The sequence below is a fragment of the Vombatus ursinus genome, unplaced genomic scaffold (assembly GCF_900497805.2).
Source record: "Vombatus ursinus unplaced genomic scaffold, bare-nosed wombat genome assembly UNPS02014773.1, whole genome shotgun sequence".
Classification (NCBI taxonomy): Eukaryota; Metazoa; Chordata; class Mammalia; order Diprotodontia; family Vombatidae; genus Vombatus; species Vombatus ursinus.
Window position 1 is genome coordinate 26,148,582 of NW_020954551.1, and position 13,260 is coordinate 26,161,841.

The 13,260-nt window shown below is 38.0% G+C and overlaps 1 protein-coding gene across 1 annotated transcript in view; it reads left to right on the forward strand.

Moving 5' to 3' along the window:
- CNTN4 (contactin 4) overlaps positions 1 to 13,260 on the forward strand; it is a 366,552-nt gene that overhangs the window by 45,998 nt on the left and 307,294 nt on the right. The window lies entirely within an intron of this gene.

The following is a 13,260-nucleotide window of genomic DNA, read 5'->3' on the forward strand; positions in this document are numbered from 1 at the left end:
CATCTTGTGGCCAAAGATTGACCTTAGATCACTTGTCCATTTTTTCTGAATGTCCCAACTTTGTGTATCCAATGACTTAGAACCATATCCTGGAAGGGAACTTAAGACTCATTCAGTCTGACTTTCTGATTTAATATGTGAAGAAACTGAGACTCGATGAAGTACAAACAATTGTTCGAGGCCACGTAGCTAACTAGTTAGTAGCAGAGATTAAGTATCCAGAAAAACAGTTTTTCTTTTCAATATACCATTCTGAAAGAGCATAGAAAGATAGTTTGAGTATGCGATGAGAAGTAAGAAAAAGAGAAGAGGAAAATGATTTAATAGGATCAAATAGATAGTAAAGAAAACATAGCATATGGTAGAGCAAATTGGAAATAAATTCTAGCATCAACAAAGTATAGAATAGATTAGAGACTGGAGATAAAAGGGAGGCAAGAAGATTAGTGAAGAGGATATTATAATAGTAGAGGTGAGAGCTAATCAAGGCCTGAAATTAAGCTGGTCATAGTCAGAATGGAAAAGATCAGACAGAATTCAGAAATGTTGTCTAGGTCTTAGAAACTGATCACCTATTTGGAGTGCAGGGCTTGAGGAAGAGCTATGGTGGCTCAGAAGATGGTATTCAGAGAAGAAGAACCTGGAAATACAATGCTATGGAAGTCATGGAAAGGCAGTATGGTATGGTGGAAAGAGTCAGAGGACTTTGGAGTGAAAAGACCTGGGTTTGAACCCAGCTCAATATTTACTATCTGTGTGACTTTGGGCAAATCACTTAACTTCTCTGACCTCAGTTCCTCATCAACAGAATGAGAAGGTAGCCTAAATGGCTTTATACATTCCCTTTCATCCTTAAATAAATGATCCTATTATCCAGGGGAGGGAGACATCAATATGAATGGAATGTACAGTCAGCAATATCTAGTTCTGCAGAAAGATCAAAACAGATAAGAGCAGAAATGAGGTCCGTGGGTTTATTGGTCAAGAGGTCATTATCAACCTTGGGAAGAGCTCTTTTAACAGAGTAGTGGTCTCCTTAGTTGTACCAGATTGAATGAGTGACCAGCAAATGGACAAAGATAACAAAATATGGAAATAGTTGATGGAGGGGCTGTGGGAAGATAGACACACTATCACAGTGTTTAGTGGAGCTGTGAACTTGTCTAATGATTCTGTAAAACAATTTGTAATTATACTAGAAAATTTGTAATTTTCCCAGAAAAATGTTCACACACTTTGACCCAGAGATCCCACTATTGGTCATATAACCCTAGAGAAGCTCCATATTCACCAAACTGTTTATATCATCACTATTTGTAGTAGTAAATAACTGAAAACTAAATGGGTAGCCATTGACTGAGGAATGGCAGAATAAATAGTAGCATATAATAAGATAGTTATTCTGTAAGAAACAATAAATATGAGGAACTCAGAGAATCATGGAAAGACTTGAGTGGACTGATGCTGGTTGAAATAAGCAGAACTGGGAGAACAATATACATACAATCATTACAATAATGTAAGTAGGCGTTAAAACTTAGCAAAAAGATGAATAATTATAATGACCAATCTTAACCCCAGAGAAGAGATGAGGAAAGCCATCTTCCTCCTTCAGGTAGAAAGATTGTACAGTATTGGTACAGGATATCACATACGTGGGCAGATGTTGGTGTTGTTTAACTACGCTTTGCAACAAAGGAGAAATCAATAAAAGTGAGATATCTGGGGAGAAGGGGATAGCCATAATATAAAACCAAATGGCATCAATAAATTTTTTTTAAGAGTAAATGAGGTGGTAAGAGAGTGAGGCCTGAAAATGTATGTTTCATTTGCTTTATAAATTTGTTATAGAAAAAGAGCTAAGAGTTAATACAATAGCTTAAGGTTGTAGCAGAGTTAAGGGAATTTTAGTTTTCAGAGTAGAGGAGATATAAACATATGTGCAGGCTAACAGGAAGGAGTCAAGAAAGACTGAAAGTTTATGAATGGGGGCAGGGATGACTAACAGAGCAAGGTCTTAAGGTAATAGAAAAGGTGTTAGATGGTAAATTAGGAGAGAGATTAGTCTTAGAAGAAAAGAAAATAGGGAGAAAGGAATAGCAAGGACCTGGTAAGTTCAGAAGACTAGACAGGGGAGAGAAGGAAATTCTCATCATATGGACTCAATATTTTCAGTTATGTAGAAGCACAAGGGTCAATAGCTGAAAGTAAAGACAGAGAGGTACTACTGGGGCCTTGAAGTAAGAAAAGAGGATCTCTAACAATCACTCTGGGGAAGGTGGTTAAGAGTCAGTGAGACATGAGTAAAAGAATTACCAGGTAGGAGGCAAGACCCAGTGGAGATTATGTATTATAAATATTCAGTGAGAAATTCAGTGATAAATAAAAGTAGAGTAACTTTTCATATAACTCTGCTCTCTGGCTGCCCTTTTTCTACCATTCAAAAAACGAGACCATTGAGACCTACAGACCACGATTTATAAAATCCAAAAACTTAAGATATCATAGTCTTGAAATCTTTTCACTTGGAGTCAATGGAAAGCTTTGTTCCTTTCATTTCTTAAAAGGAGCATAATCAGTCTTAATGCTTTGCCTGCCATGCTGACTGGCGATTTCTGTATGCAGAATAATGATGTGACTCGGATGTCAAGCAGAATGTCAACCTCTAGTCCTTCTCACCTTTGCAATTTGGACATTGTATCAAAGTGAGGCTCTTCTGTGTAATAAATGCAAACAGAGTCCCACAATATCTCTGACCTCTTCTAATCAGTTTGTTGAAGTGTGAACCATGTGGAACAGTAATTATGAGCATCACAGCAAATTTTTCAGGCTGAATCTCAAAAGCCATATGACTTTGGTCACTTTTTAACTAACACATGTCTTTAAAAATTCTCTAGCGGTAAAGAGTGCATTGTGAAATTAAAGATACAAATTTCTCAGCTTGAGTCAAATACACTGTGAGTGGATAGCAAGAATGAGTTTTGCAGCTCAGCCGTGCCCCAGAGTGCTCATCCCTGACTCAAATCATGACCTTTGGAGTATGTACAGTTCTGAGATGCTTGGATACACATCAATAATTATTGATGATGATGATTATTATTGATCATGAATAAGAAATGTAAGAAAAACAGAATTTTCATGTTTCTCTGTATGGTAAAGCACCATTTGAAGTCAAGACTTGGGAAAATGTGCCCCTTTAAAACAAATCAATTCTTGGTATTCAAAATTTTCATTTGATCACCACAGACTATATGCTACTGCTCTTAATCAGCCAGTTTGACATTTAATGAATGATTTTAATGAATCTTCTCTCTACTTACTTTGTCAGACATTAAAATTTTCTTACTTTTTTTTTCCTCCCTCATTTTACAGTATTTATAATAAGGGTGATTATATATAAATCTCTGATTAGTTATATAATTATATATAAGTACATAGATGTATATGAATGTGTACACACACACACACACACACACACACACACACCCCTAGGAAAGGTCAATATGCTCTTTTCTGTTTATGAGACCACAGCATAGTCTTCTGGGGAATACACCTGTCTATAAAATTCCTTCATCTCAGCTTTTAAAACCTAGGTTGATTTTATTTGCATTGAAACCTTCTTAGATATATATAATATTGTACCATATATTATAATTTACTTGTTTGTAGCTCATTATTCTCCCTTGATTTCCCCAACAGCAACTTTTAGAAATCTAAGCTAGTAAGGATCCAAAACTAAGTTGCTATTCTTTGGAGGAAAGAAAAATTTCAGAAGAAAATTATGTGGCATAGAAAAAGAAACTGGATCTGTTATCTCATTGGTGTAGACAACAGACAGATGAGGAAAGTACTTCTGTCAACCAAGCTCAGTACCTTTTGAACAATTTACAGGCTTAAAGAATTAACCTAGATCCTGAGAGGTTCGATAATTTTCCTGGGTCTCACAGCCAGAGTATGTTAGAAGTGAGATTTGAAACCAAAGCTTCCTGACTCTAAGGTCCGCTTTTTACTCATTATTCCACTCTGCCTCTCATTTATGGCCCACCAAAGGCAATAATGATAACTGACATAACTGATCTTTGTATGGGACTTTAAAATTTTATGAACTTTTTGCAATCATCCATTTCAGTTTTATTATAACCCTATGAGGTAGGTAGTCTAGTTATTGCTACCCCTATTTTACAAGTGAGAAAATTGTGGTTCAGAGGTTCAGTGACTTGTCCAAGATCATACAGGCTGCAAGTATGACAGGCAGAATTTGAACAAACTTTTTCTGATTCCAAGTACAGCACTTTATCCACTATATCATGTTGCTACCTAGATAGAATCATTCTATTGGACTATCTGAAAGCCATGACCAAAAAAAGAGCCTAGACATCATCTTTCAAGAAATTATCCAGAAAAACTGCCCTGATATTTTAGAACCAGAGGACAAAATAGAAATTGAAGGAATCCACCAATCTCCTCCTGAAAGAGATCACCAAAGGAAAACTCCTAGGAATATTGTAGCCAAATTCCAGAGTTCCCGGGTCAAGGAGAAAATATTCAAGCAGCCAGAAAGAAACAATTCAAGTATTGTGGAAATACAATCAGGATAACACAGGATTTAGCAGCTTCTACATTAAGGAACCACAGGGCATGGAATATAATATTCCAGAGGGCAAAGGAGATGGGATTACAACCAAGAGTCACCTACCCAGCAAAACTGAGTATAATCCTTCAGGGGAAAAAATGGTCATTCAGTGAAATAGAGGACTTTCAAGCATTCTTGATGAAAAGACCAGAGCTGAATAGAATATTTGACTTTCAAATACAAGACTCAAGTGGAACATGAAGAGGTAAACAGGAAAGTGATATCATAAGAGACTTATTAAGGTTGAACTGTTTACATTCCTGCATGGAAAGATGATATTTGTAACTCATGACACCTTTGTCAGTATTAGGGTAGTTGGAGGGAAAAAATTATATGTATGTATGTATACATATATATATATATATATATATAGAGAGAGAGAGAGAGAGAGAGAGAGGGCGGGGCACAGGGTGAATTGAAGATGAAAGGGTCATATCTGGAGAATAAAATTAAAGGGTGAGAGAGAATTATACTAGGAGAAGGAGAAAGGGAAAGGTAGAATGGGGTAAATTATCTCACAAAAAAAAACAGAAAAGAAAAGGCTCTTACACTGGAGGGGAAACAGGGAAAGGTGAGAGGGAATGAGTGAATCTTATTCTCATAGGATTTGACTTAAGGAGGGAATAACATACACACTCAATTGGGTATGGAAATATGTCTTACCCTACAGGAAACTAGGAGGGGAAGGGGACAAGAGAGTAGGGGGATGATAGAGAGGAAGGCAGATTGGGAAAGAGGATAATCAGAAGCAAATACTTCTGAGGAAGGACAGGATCAAAAGAAAGAATAGAATAAATGGGGGGGGTGGGATAGGATTAAGGGAAATAGAGTTAGTTTTTCACACCATGACTACTGTGGAAGTGTTTTGCATAACTGCACATGTATAGCTTATATTTAGTTGTTTGCCTTTTCAATGAGGGTGGGTGGGGAGGGAGGAAGGGAGAAAATTTGGAACCCAAAGTTTTCAAAACACATGTTTAAAAAAATGTTTTCACATGCAGCTGGGATATAAGAAATACAGGAAATGGGGTACAGAAATTTATCCTGCCCTACAGGAAAATAGAAGGGGAAGGGTGGGGAGAGATAGCAGGGAAAGCAGACTAGGGGAAGGGATATTCAGAATGCATGCCATCTTGGGGTGGAGGGAGGGGTGAGATGGGGTGAAAATTTGGAACTCAAAATCTCATGGAGTTAAATGTTGAAAACTAAAAATAAAAATTAAAAACAGATAGAATCACACTAAACTGAGAATTAGGTAACCTGTATCCTACTCAGAGATACAATGTGGTGGGGGGGAGGGAAAAGGTGGGACTGAACATTGTACGTAAAACCAGTACAGCTGTCTTTCAGTCCTGGTTTTCTTATATGCAGGCTATGTGACCATGGGTAATTCATTTGAATCACCTTGAGCCTCAGTTTCCTCATCAGTAAAGTGTAGCTATTAAAATTTGACCTTCCCATCTCTCAGAGTTGTTGTAAGGAAAATACTTTGTAAGTTATGAAGAGATCCACAAACCATTTTAAAAATAATTTTCACATTAATCATGTTGCAAATAAGAATTAGAATCCAATTGGAGGAACCACAAGAAAGAAGAAACAAAACAGAGAGAGAGAGAGAGAGAGAGAGAGAGAGAGAGAGATAGCAAATAGTATGCTTCAATCTGCATTCAGACTCCATAGTTCTTTCTCTGAATGTGGACAGCATTTTCCATCATGAGTCTTTTTGGAGTTTCTTAGATCCTACATGCAAATCATTTTTGTTAGGCCCCACTGGACTGCCAATTTGCTCTGTGTACTTGGCAATATTATTTAAGCTCTCTATGTCTTCATTTCCTTATCCGAAAACTGAGGTTATTGGATTCAATTATTTCTAAGCTTATTTTCATCTATAACATTTTGAGAATTATAGGATTATAGACTTAGAACCCAAAGAAACCTTAGAGGTCATTGAATCCAACCCCCTCATTTGACAGATAAGAAAACTGAGGCCCATAGAGGGCAAATGACTTGACCAGGGCCATCTAGTTACCATACAGCAAAGCCAACTTTAAATTCAGATTTTGTGCATCCAAATTCAGCGTACTTTTCACTCTTGTCATGTTTGCCCTAAGGATTGTGTAGAGTAGCAGAAAGTCATTGACTCCACAGACCTAAGTTCAAATTCAACTTTGTGACTTTGGAATTACTTTGTAATACTTTTAAAATTGATTCTTAATACTCTGTATTTAATTATCTGTGTAAATGTTGTTTTCCCAGAGTACCTTGAAGGAAGGAATTAGTTTTCTTTTTCTCTTTGTATCACCTAGTTCCTAGCAAATAGGAGATGATTAATAAATGCTTACTGAATTGAATAGTTGCATAGCCAGGTTGTTTTATCTGCCTATGCTTCCTCTTCTTTTTCGGTAAAATTAGAAGATGGTAGTAGATAATATCCCATCTCCCTTCCAGATAAAAATTCTATGGATTCTATGAAATAGCCAGTTTCAGATTCAATAGAGATAGTTCGTGCGTCAAGATTGAATTTATGTAATGAAACAAAGCTGTACAAAAATGGCCCAGAAGGGAAAAAAAATCAGCAGGATATTTGAGAATATGACAGTGCCAACTGAAGCCCCCTGTGGTAGGTGCCACATTGGGGCAGAGGAAGATGCTCCCACATTTGTCTTTTTTGTTTTCATCCCTAAATCTGTAAGCTGGAGTTGCTTCCATCGGTGTCAGCCCACAGAAGTCACATGGTGCCTCAGTCTGCCCTTCCTTCGACAGTCATGCACTCCCCTCCACCCCCGCCTCCTGCTGTTTGCATGGCTCAACTCATGACCCTTAGGCTCATCACAGTGATGACAGATGGTTATGATCCCGGTTCCCCACTGCCACCTGCATAGCTAGAGTAAGTCCTGGGAATCATCAGCACTCATGTAATCTGTCTTCTTCAACACTAACAAATGTACACAGTAAATGAAGAGATAACTCTATTAGTTCCAATTCAAAGAAAAGAGGCTTGACCTCATGAAAAGTGTCCTTGTGTCCATAATTTCCTGTGTTAAAAAATATTAACTGCATCACTTCTAAGTATAAGTGAGTTTTTCTGTCAGCATCCATTGTTGAGCTGATCAAGGGCAGCTTTTTTAAGGGAGTGGAATCCGGTTTAATACTGTAAGGTAAAAAGAAAATATTCATCTTAACTTTGGACTATGACCTCAATAATTCAATTAGATGACTCCATTTTCTATTTAAAGTTTTGGGGTTTTTTTGGCAGTCATGTATGTAAAGACTATGTTCGAAGTTGCCATTGTGATAGAACCTTTCTTGGATATTGCATACAGTTTCCATGTTGACAAGTTGAAAGAATTGAAAAACAAACAAACATACAAAACAAAACAGAAGCATTTGGAGAAAATTTAAAGCAAGGGTTCTTAACTTTTTTGTATTATGTACCTCTTTGGCTACCTGTGAAGCCTATGGAGCCATTCTCGGAATAATGTTTTTAATGCATAAAATGAAATAAGTAGGATTGTAAAGGAAACCAATTCTATTCAAATATAGTTAAAAAATTGTTTTTTTAAGTTCGCCACCCCAGGTTAAAAAACTCTGGTTTAAAGGAAGTAGACAATCTCATGACTTTCTGAAGGACTGGTATGTTAAAGTTATTAGTTTGTTTTTTAACACCATGATGAAGTAGATAGAAGAGAGAGAGCTTACCATCAGTCTTCTTCCCCTTAAGAAGGGGTGCCATAGTGATTATCATATCTGGTTTTCTGCACCAAGCAGTAAATAGGAGGAACAGAATGTACTCTATATTTGGCATTCCTTTTGAATCTAACTAAATCTTCTCACCATAGGGAAATCAATTTCAAGTTGCCAGTGGGGTTGGAGATGGCAGTAAGTTTGTTATTTTAGTGAGCATCAAGCCTGACTGGAAGTGGATATCTCTAAGATTGCAAGTTGCCAAGCACCTACCATCTAAAGAATTGGTGGTCAGATGATAAGGAAAGAGGCATGGATTAGGAGCCATTGAATCATAACAATTTAAAGTTGGAAGAGAACTTAGAACCAGTAGGATCAACCATGCCTATCAAAGAAAACCCATTGCAACACAGCTAATAAGTGTTCATCCCACCTTGTGAAAGTCAGGGGAACTAGATTCAAATTCCACCTAGGCTACCTGTGTAGCCTTGGGCAAGTGACTCCATTTTTCTGTATTTTGATTGTTTCATGTATAAAATCAAGGGGTTGTACTAGATTATTTCTAAGGTCTCTTCCAATTCTAAATCTACATGTTGTAAACTGAGAAAAATTTGATTATGCATTAAAACACCTCTACCTTCTTTTCTCCCCTTATTAATTTGGGAATCAGTAGCAACAAAGAAACAGGTGTTAATCCTCCCTTTTTATTTTTGTGCTCTATAGGCTAAAATTGTACTACCTTTCCTCCTGTCCTCTTCATCTCTAGTTCTGTCAACTCTCCTGTAATATTCATCTTCTCTCCTAAGCATCCAGAGCATCAATAGTGTCTTCCACCTTCTGCAGACTTGAAAGATGGGAGACATCTTTCCTCCTGTACAGCCATCTGCCTGACAGCCCTCCATGTTTTTCATATTCATAATTGCAAGGGAAAAAATTGGCCACTGAGTATCTCTCTATGATCTTTTTGCAAAGCTGGTCTGATTTCTCAATTTGTTCCAAGGGCATGAGACTTGATAGGCAACCTGAAATCACCAACTAATCACAAAAGTTCAAGTGGGTGTTGGAAAATGGGGAAGGCAGTCAAGGTAGTCAAGTGGAAGCTGATTTTTGAAATGCTAATTGTCTGCTATGTGGTGTGGTCTTCCATTATGTGTGGCACCAACCTACACATTTCTCTGTGTAATGATTATTTGACCCAATGAAATTGGAATTGGTGGGATATTCATTACCCTCTAGTAGTCTAATAAAATGGAAATTTCAAAAGAAAAAATAATCCTTATTCTGGTGGTAATTAATGGATAGCTAATTAGCCTACCAAATGATACTGTATTTGTTGGCAACCACATGCAGACATGATTCAAATTTCTGAAAAAAAATTTGAAAAATCAGACCTTTCACAATGTATATGAAGGGAAAATGCAGAAAAGGTTGATTCCATTGAAAATGCAAGTAATAGGGTTCTATCCTGTCTATGGTCTTTTGGATGGTTACACCATATCTCTTGAAATTCTTTTCCAATTAAATTGTAATCCCATACAAAACTCCTGTTCTAAAGGTCAAATTAGAAAGCATTCATCCTAAGACTTGTAAACTATTTTTCAAATCAATGGCTTTAAAAATTATTCATTAGAATACCAGCCCTTAAATGAAAATGCCATTAAGCCCCACATCAAAAGAGCTTTTGTTCAGAACAAGCTGACTGCTAGCCCAAGTCCAGACTACAGAATTTAAACTTCATGTATTGGTGAAAGGAATGGCATAGAACCTAGTTTTTAGAGAGCCAAACTAGGTTTCATAAAAACAAAATTTCAAGGTACTGGAGTCATAAACATATGATCTTGCCTGGTGCCCCAAGAGTAGGAGGTTGGGGTTGGGGAAAAGTGTTCTGATCTCATCTGTTCTCAACATAATTTTACCCCCTTCTGTGCCATCTGGGTATTGATAGACCCTACCCGGAATCCCTAGGAGTGTATAAATGAGGTTAAATTGAAAATCTGTCTTGTCTAAGATGTTCTGACTCAGAAATGGTTAACCAGTGAAATGTAACTCAGGAAAAGACAAATCAAGTCAACCAGCTTTCATCAAACATTTACTATCTGCTACGTACTGTGATATACACATATATTGTATGCATGTGTATATATCACACACACAAGCAAAAACAGTTATTGCTTTCAAGGAGCTTATAAATCTAAGTGACTAGTCAACATGAAAAAGCTTTGGACAAACAAGATACACACACATATGTATATGTGCATATATATATAATATATATATACATACTCATATATACACATACATAATATGTATGGATTGTGTATATGTGTATATATATATATGTATATATATATATTAACTTGGAAGGTTAAGGGGGACTAAAAATGCCGCTTGCAGAAAATGGAATTTTAGCTGAGACTTGAAGGAAACCAGAGGAACCAGGAGGCAGAGACAAGAACTGGACAGCCAGAGAAAAGGCTGAGAGTCAGAAAAAGGAGTGCCCTGTTCAAGGAACAGCAAGAAGTCATAGGATCATAAAGTTCATAGAGGAGAGTATGTAAGATGACTGGAAAGGTAAGAAAGGGTGATATTTTTAAAAAAAAAGTCTCCTTAGAAGAGGAGGAGAGATTACATCAAATAGTTCTCCAAATGGATGAGGCTGAGGGTGAGAACAAAGAACTAAACATTAGTGAGATACAGGGATGAGAGCAGAATAAAGAGGGGACTCTCAAATACCCCCTCTCTTTTTGGTAGAGAAGTGGGCCACTGTGGGTGTAGGATCATCTGCACAATCACCCAGATGCAGTTAATATATGGATTAGTTTTACTGAGCTCTTTTTCTTTTTCGAAACATATGATATTTGCAGAGAAGGGGGATAGAGGAGGATAATATATGTGGAAATGACTGTATAAAAATAAATGTCATCAGTACATCTTTTTATTAATATTATTAAAGAATGACCACCCAATTCTTGGTCTTGCCTTTAATTCTTCTCAAGCCAGGTTCAAGCTGACTACCTTTGTCTATTATCCCAGGCCATATCAGGTGAATTAGTCGACCTCCTGTGCTGCGGGGCGGGGGGGGGGGGGGGGGGGGGGGGGTGGGAATGTATCATGAAAGTAGAATGTAGTAGAAGGTAAGTTAATTGAGGGCAGGGGCTGGTTGTCATATGCTTGTTGAATTGAATTTGGTTTGAGATAAGCTGAATTGTAAAAGACAACAAACAAGCAGGTTCCATGGTGGGTACATAAAGGGGTTATTTGTCGATAAGGAAACTGATGAGAGTGGGGGAGATAGAGGGGAGGAAGAGAAGGAGGGAGGGAGAGACAGAGAGACAAAGAGAGAGAGTCAGAGAGACAGAAAGAGAGAGAGAGAGAGAGAGACAGACAGACAGACAGAGACAGAGAGAGACAGAGAGACAGAGAGACAGAGAGAGAGAGAGAGAGAGAGAGAGAGAGAGATGAAGGGAGGGAGGGAGAAAGAATGAGAATCAGAAAATTGTAATGTACCTTGAGACTACATCTGGTCCAGCTCAATGCTTTCTGGCAGGTGAGTGACTAAGCCACCTAGGACAGATGGTTGCTATTCTTTCCCTAAAGATCTCTTGGGATAGAAACCCCCGGACCTCCCTTGGAAGCTAGAGTAGCTAAGCTGGTCAAGCATGGCCAAGTATCCGGGTAAGCGAGCAGCTGTGCGGCCATGCCCCAGCCCACCCACTGCTACTCACTCCGGAACTTACTCCAGTGCTGTCTGCGAGCAGTGTTCTGCTTGAGAGCTCTCCACTTAATGTGCGCAATGAAGTGATACGCGAGCGTCTGTATCTGGGAAGCTCTGCTCTACAGGTAGCCAGGCACGCCATCTTTCTCTGGGATTTGGGTCTGGTGTGGGAAACTGGGTAGAGCTGAACTCTGTACCAGTTGAGAGGAAGGAATTCAGAGGACTGTTAAAGCGCTTGCTCTTATCTCTTAGCAAAATGTTATTTACTTAATCTGAAGCTAGTGATGGTAGTAGCAATTGACCAATTTCATTTAAATAATGACTCACCTTTATAAGTCTCTTTAGGGCGTATACGGTTTTTTTTTTTTTCCCTAACCAGAGACAGTCTTGTGGGCAAGCATTATTATCCCAATTTACTGATGATGGAACTTGAGGCACAAAAATGTTAAATAGCAGTTTCTCCAAGAGTCTGGATTTGAACCCGGCACGTCTGACTCACAATCCAGTGATCTTTTCTCCCTGCCCTCGCCGCTCCCCCGTCCTGCAACTGCCTTTATATTATCACTGTTTGGTCCCTATCTGGGGATTAATCAGTGTTAGGAAGTCCGGTTGTGAGAACTCGCTCTATTCAGGAAGATAGGCATCTAATATGCAAAGTGTAGTTTTAGAGACTTACCTGGAATACTGAGAAGTTAAACGACTTTCTGGGCTCACACAGCTAATGTATATCAAAGGCAGAATTTGAATCCTGGTCTTTATCACTGCAAGGCTAGCTCATTGTGCACAAGCCCACCTTGTCTTTCTTTTTTATGTCATTGCCTTTGCTGCTTGTTGTCAGGGATTAGTAGAAGGACTAAACAAACCTGTTATTTCATTGGTATAGACAGCTCCAAGTAAGGAAAATCTCTAGAGTGAGCTAGATGGCATAGTAGATCTAGTATTAGACTTGGATTCAGGAAGTCTGAGTTTGAATCTTACCTCAGACACCGATTAGCTGTGTGACCCTGGGCAAGTTATTTAACCTCTTTCAGCCTCAGTTTCTCCATTTGTAAAATAAAACTAACAATAGCATCTTACTGGCCAGGTTGTTGTGAGAATCAAATGAGATAATGTATGTAAACCTTAAAGCTTTATATAACATTAACACTTATCATTATTTCCAAAGCAGGCTATAACATTTGTTGCAACTTATGGTCTTAGAGATTTCCCTAGATCTCTGATCAATTAA